Source organism: Wolffia australiana, chromosome 2, assembly GCF_029677425.1.
Source record: "Wolffia australiana isolate 7733 chromosome 2, ASM2967742v1".
Classification (NCBI taxonomy): Eukaryota; Viridiplantae; Streptophyta; class Magnoliopsida; order Alismatales; family Araceae; genus Wolffia; species Wolffia australiana.
This window is the reverse complement of record NC_135836.1, coordinates 16308748-16315485: the sequence shown is the minus strand read 5'-3', so window position 1 is coordinate 16315485 and position 6738 is coordinate 16308748. Positions and strand designations below refer to the sequence as shown.

The following is a 6738-nucleotide window of genomic DNA, read 5'->3' as shown; positions in this document are numbered from 1 at the left end:
AGATTTAGATCTTCTCGTATCTAAACATCCGACAAAGTCAGAGTTCGCGAATTCCATGGCTTTGAAATGATTTGATCGTTTGTAGGTAAGCATCAAATCTTTTGTCCCTTTCAAATAACAAAGAACCTTCTTGAAAGGTTGCCAATGCACGAGTCCAACTCTCTTTGGTATCTACCAAGATATCCAGTGATAAAAGCAAGGTCAGATCATGTACACATTAAGACATAGTTGAGAGACCCAAAAACTGCAGCATATAGTTTGTCCTTCATAACCAGCATTCCTAATCTGAATGAGGACCTTCTAGTTTTCTCAGTTTGGCTCCCTAAACAATAGGGACAGTTCCGAAGAATAATTTTCAATTAAAAACCTCCGTAACACATTTGATATATAGGACATTTGTGATAGTCCTCGAGTTCCTAGGGATTTACCTCTATGTATTTGAATTCCAATAAAAAAGTGGGCATCCCCATGTCCTTCATATCAAAATGGTTGGATAGGAAATATTTGGTCTCCTTCAACAAACTAAACTTGAAGTAGCAAGCAATATATAATCAACATAAAACACAAGAAAAATCCAGCTACTCCCACATTACTTAAGGTATATACATTGATCAAAAATGTTTTCCTTAAACTGAAAGTGGTGATAACTTTATGAAATTTAAAGTACCATTATCTAGAAGCTTGATTTAGCCCATATATAGATCTATTCAGCTTGGAAACCATATTTTCTTTTTCATTGACCTCAAAACTTTGAGGTCGCTGCATGTACACTTCCTCCTTCAATTTACCATTAAGGAAATCTTTTTAACATACATTTAATGTAGCTCTAAATTTTACTGAGCTATTAAGGCCATTACTATTCAGAATGAGTCCTTTGATGAGACAAGAGAAAAGGTCTCATAATAGTCAATACCTTCTCTCTGTGTAAACCCTTTTGCAACAAATCTGGTGACGTATCTGAATTCATGCTTGCAATTTAACATTTTTGAAGGGTATATGATGTCTATATAATGAAATTAAGGTACATATTTCATGATATATGATAAATAAATTCCATTTCCTCATCTGTTCATATATTATATAAATTTCCTATTTATAATGAATTTAGCATGACTATGACATAATAAGTAAATTTTTGATAAATAAATAATAAATAATAATAAATATAAGGAGCCTCTAGGGGCTCTAGCCGCTGCCGCACCCTGAGCGCTAAGGGCCACGAAGGACAATAGCTGCTGCCGCAGCCAGTAGGCATGAACTACGACAGCCGTGTAGTGTAGTAACACACATGAAATATTTCCTCTCTTTCTTTTAAATTCAATGGATACAAGATTTCGGCATTTATATACCATTGATGAATTCTAACTGACTCGATATGGGATTAACATAACTGGTGTCTCAGAAAATTATGGGCCAGGCCAGGGAAAAAATAAGAAGAGAGAATTGAGGCCGTAGGCCGCCGCATGAATAACCATTTAGAGAAGAAATGTTTCTAGCTTCACACTACCCAGGTCCAAGCGCGTGTCAGCATGGGCTTTTGTTGAGGCCGATGTTTTAATATTGACTGTTGATCTTCTTTAGGAAAATCTAACAATCAAGTTAAATTTCCATTGTTTTTAATATTTCTTTTTCTCTATTCTAGGATAACTCCGCAACAAACACTGATGCGGACCAACCATGCAATGCCAAGTGGAGATCGGAGTTGAGGTGGTGGTGCTGATTGTGCATGTTCCACTGAGAGTTAAGAGGGTCCACGGCTATGATTTAACCATAGCTGTTGAACCATCTAAAGCTAGATCAAATGGTGGAGGTGGAATAAACCTTCTTCAACCTCTCGCCAGTGTCTCCGTCTCACAAGATCTCATTCTGGCCATAAGAAGGCAGATCTCCACCAAATTGACACCGAAAAAGAGGAAGGAATGGTCCCATATCAATCAGGAGGGTTCTTGAATCCATCCTCACTTATAAAACATATTGTAACTCACCAGAAATAGTATCTGATTCAGCATCGTTGACATTGAGTTTTATAATGAATCAGATAGTAAAAATTCCCTCAAATTGTTTAGAGTCTTGTTGGAACTCTTGGCTGAGGAAGTTGACAGCTTTTCAATCTGAAAGGAGAAATCAAGAAGCCAAGAATTGAGAAGAAAAGACAAAGACTTACCTGAAAGAATACTCGGCTGGAAAGTATCTGGAGCCATCGGTGACCCCAAATGGAAGAGTGTTATGGCAATTAATCAAATTTCAAATATTGGTAGTTTCAATTCTACAGGAGTTTATACACATTCAGGATATTCATACGTGATTTAACAACCTGAAGTGTTTTTTGATTTTGATATAAAATCTTTCTCGTGAGCATTTCCGGGAACACTTTATCCACAATTTTTCACAAACACAAATTTGAATCGATACTTTTACTATTTCTCGTCGAATCAAAAAAATCTTTAAATACCTACTAACTCTAAGAGATTACAAAGGTGATTTTATTCATTTAATAGATAAAAAATACATAAAAAATCCTCCGAATTATTTATAAAAATACTATAGTTTCGCTCTTTCTTTCAGGCATGTCATCGAACACTTCATCTACATATATTGTTCAAACATTTACTCTGAGTTTTCTGCATAATTTGGCTTTTTAAAATTCTATAACAGTTACCTAAAATCTCTAATATACGTATGCTATCATCTTTCAATTTTTCGTCTTCAAATAAAATTGCTAAAGTGAATTTTATTTACAATAAATCATATAAATTATCTCTCTCTCTTAGTCATTTCCACAAACACCTAGTGGTGTTTTTTATATTCACTAATTTCTATCTTGATTTTAAACATTTCTTGTTTATTTTCACTCATTAAATTCCTTCAAATATTCTACTCAACCATCTTCACATAATCCATCCACATTTTCCTATCTAGTTTTCAAATATTAATAATCATAAAACTCCTTATAAGCATTATCATTATAGAATCCCTTATCTCTACTTCCTAACTAACTAGTTAATTCTAACTCTAAGAACCAATCCCTGAGGAGATGACCTTACTCACTGCCGTACATATTTGAGTAAGACTACACGTCCTTAAATTTCATTTGGTAGAAGTGAAAGTAATAACAATTACCTTAACACCCCATTTTCGCCTTTTATCAAATTGGCATCTCTTGGAGTAGTTTTAGCTTTCTTCTTCATCTATAAAATTGAGATATCATAGTTTAGTAGTGCCTTTGTGCTTGCTTTACATTTAGTATTTAAAATTTATTCTTTTGAGTTAATCAGGCTTTAGGAAGAAAGGGAACAAAAGGACAAAGGAAAGGAAAACCTAGGTTAGAAATAGAATTATTCCCCCTAGTTAGGGGATAAAGTCGATGAGTAGAATTCTTTACTCATCCCATCCCTAGACATTAGTTGCATATGAACGGGATGAGGTCGCTACGAAATCTTCTCCGGAATTCCTTTGGCTCAACACAAGAGCAGTCGATGATTAAGGACATTTCTACTTCAACACCGCCACACTCGACGATGGATGGAGACTACAAGAACAACGAGAGAATGCGGCTGCGAGACCACTCAGCACTGATGTAGTATAGGCTGATCACAATTCTTCATGCTCCCATTGATGCAGGAGTGAACTTTAGAATTGATGCTCACACTGTGAGCCTTCTACAAACAGAAATAGGCAAACCTTGAAAAGAACCATATAGGTTAGTTGACGATTTGTCACAAGTTTTTGAGATGAACAATTATCACAATGTTCCTCTAGATATTGTGAAGGTGCAACTCTTCCCCTTTACACTAAGGGATAGAGCAAAAGAATGGCTCCAAAATCTAGCTTAACCCTTTGATTTGTGGGATGATATTGAACAGGCATTCCTTAGAATACTTTACCCTATAGGAAGAACAAATGCTATCAGGAAATCCATTAGGGATTTTCACCAAGATGTTGGAGAATCTTTCAATGACGCCTTGGAGTGGTTGGGAGAGTATACTAGATCTTGGCCTCATCACAAAATCCCTGACTATGCAATAGTATAATTTTTTTATGAAGGCCAGAACCATCCAGATCAACTTATGCTTGATGCATCTAGTGGAGGAGCATTTATGAGCAAATATGATGATGATGCATTTGAACTCATAGAGTTGGTGGCAGAAAATATGGCACATCACACAGCAATAGCTCAAACAGGAAGGAGTGTCATACCCAAAAGGGGAGGTCTGATTAATGCATGGTGCAAACTGACATGATAATGGACAATATTGACATATTGGTGGAGGGATAAAAGAGTCTAGCTGAAAAGCTTGAACAAGGGAGCACTTCAAGGCATACTATTTGCGGGGTAAACAAAGACTCACCCCCTTGCATAATCTGCTCTAGCTTAGACCATGAGGAACATGAGTGTCAACTGAACCTGGATGTCATAGCTATTCAGGATCAGAGCCGTTACATGCCTGACCATAGACAAGGTCAACAAGTGAGACCATGATATCCTAATGGATATCATTAATGGTTCTCACTTTGCTCCCCGATCCAACACTCGATACTCACCTGGACAAAACAGGAGTCCTGAGAAATTTCAGTGCCATCGTCCAACACGCTTATTCTTGACGATAACCACTTTCAACCACAAATGACCTATCAACGCTAGAAATGATGATAGAAATGATGGCAAAAAAATGATCCGTTCCACACACCATAACGAGGTATTGATAGGAAGAGTTGAAAAATTGGAGGCCCTAGAAGCAATGAGTATAGATCATTGCCTTCCTAAACAAGTCCACATCCAAGAAACATTACACCACCTCATAATGCACGAGCAAGATCTATGGATTATATAACATCACAAAATGTAACCAGCTCACCTTTGGAAGAAGATCCATAAGTCCAATTCCAATGCCCCTCCCCATGACCGAATTGTATACAATTACATGTGAACCCCATGAGGATCCCACAAAAAAGAGGGGAGAAGTTTATTGTAATGTCATCCACGATTTTGATGAGAGTACCTAGAGGTGAAATTCATGATGTAAGTATCAACATCCAAGGTTGTACTTTCAATGAAAAGTTCATTATCTTAGAAGTTGAAAATTTTGAGGATGCACCTATACGTTTAGGCAGAACATTCCTAAAGAAGGCACTGGCAATCATTGTTATGAATAACAAAGTGTTCATTCTGCATGACAAGGAGAAAAGGATTCAGTGAAAACATTTCGACATTCCATAGCGCATAAGGGCATGAGTGAATGCTTCACCATTAATGTGAAAGAGACCACCGAGGAAGATATGAAAACAGCAAAGGAGGACACACCTCCCGCATATATGAACAAGAATAGCGAGAAATCAACATTTTTAGGAAACTCATTCATGCATTTCTTCTGCAAGAATCCTTGCTTACAATCCCAGATAATGATTAATGCCTTAAAGAGAGTAAATACTATTCTGAAGGATGATGTGGACTCACTTCACTAAGAATGAAAGGAGATGAGAGCTCAAATGAAGAGCGATAGCATGACTCACGAGCTCTATTAAAATAACCCAAATCCACATCCTTGATCCAGAAGACTAAGGAAGCACCAGAATGGGGAGTTTAACAAAGGATGCGGACTATGTGCATAGTGAGATGCAAGAACAAACAGCACAAAGTCAAAGGAAATTAGTGTGGATATTGACTCACATTCTGGAATGCTACAAAGTCGGCTCTTCAAAGAGAATATTAATTCTCAAGTTTTAATTAAGGAATTCACAGGGATAGAATTTATCTTATGAAATTCTATGAAGTCTGGATGAGGACTATAAAGTCAGTGCTTACTAGGAGACAACCCAGTCTATTCATGAATTCTATTTTCCTAGTTAGATTTTATCATTTTCCTAGGTAGGACATATTCCATTCTAATAAGTGAAGAGTAGTAGAGAAACATGGATACAGTTGAGAGGCAATGGTGGGCTTCAACTACTGGTTTGCCTTGACCTACTAGATAATCCTATTCATATACATATGAGCATCTAATAATAATGGGGGAATGTAGACCTGATCATAAACAAATATACATATCGTTGTAGAACTTCATCGCTTGGGAAAATTATAACATGCATGATCATGAAGCATATAGGAACATATATCCAAAGATCAAAAACAATTTAGTAATTTTTTAAGAGAGCAACCAAAGTGATGAAGGTTCAATGAGGAACACAGCTGGAGTCCAAGGAGTTTAGGGTTTAGGCATTTCCCTAGGGTGAGTTAAGAACACCTAATGTTCTCACCAGACATCTCATGATCCTAAGCTACCATTTCCACTTTCTCTATTTCTCATCTTACTCATTCAGCACATCCTAAGCTCTCATCAATGAAAATTTCCACAAAAAATTTTATATAAAGGTGTAGAATTGATTCCCATCCTCAAGCGCTACTATTATTGACAGAGTGAAACTCCTTGAGCTATCGAGGGACTCAAAACCTCATCTGGGAATAAGTTGCCTATCTACTAAAGCAATATGTGGGTCTGATAAAAGGAGTCAGTCATTCCAAATAAGTTAGAGCCATCAATCCAAATAATACAAGATCCAATCAAATAAGGCAAAAGCCATTGTGTACACAAAGTGCACAGAACAAAAGTCTTTCAAAAAAAATACTGCCACCCATGTGTTGTAGTTGTCATATCTATAGCTATAATCTAGAGCATTTACACCTTTTCTAAACCATGCACCACCCTTAATAGTGGAAGGTGGATAGTGACTTGTGCTTGA

At 36.7% G+C, this 6738-nt stretch overlaps 1 non-coding gene across 1 annotated transcript; it reads right to left on the bottom strand.

Annotated features, from left to right (window-relative positions):
* Window positions 1–3902: 3902 nt before the first annotated feature.
* LOC144700385 (small nucleolar RNA R71) lies at window positions 3903–4009 on the bottom strand. Its single transcript, XR_013580748.1, has one exon. It is a non-coding gene; the product is annotated as a small nucleolar RNA R71 (small nucleolar RNA).
* Between the last annotated feature and the right edge of the window lie 2729 nt (window positions 4010–6738).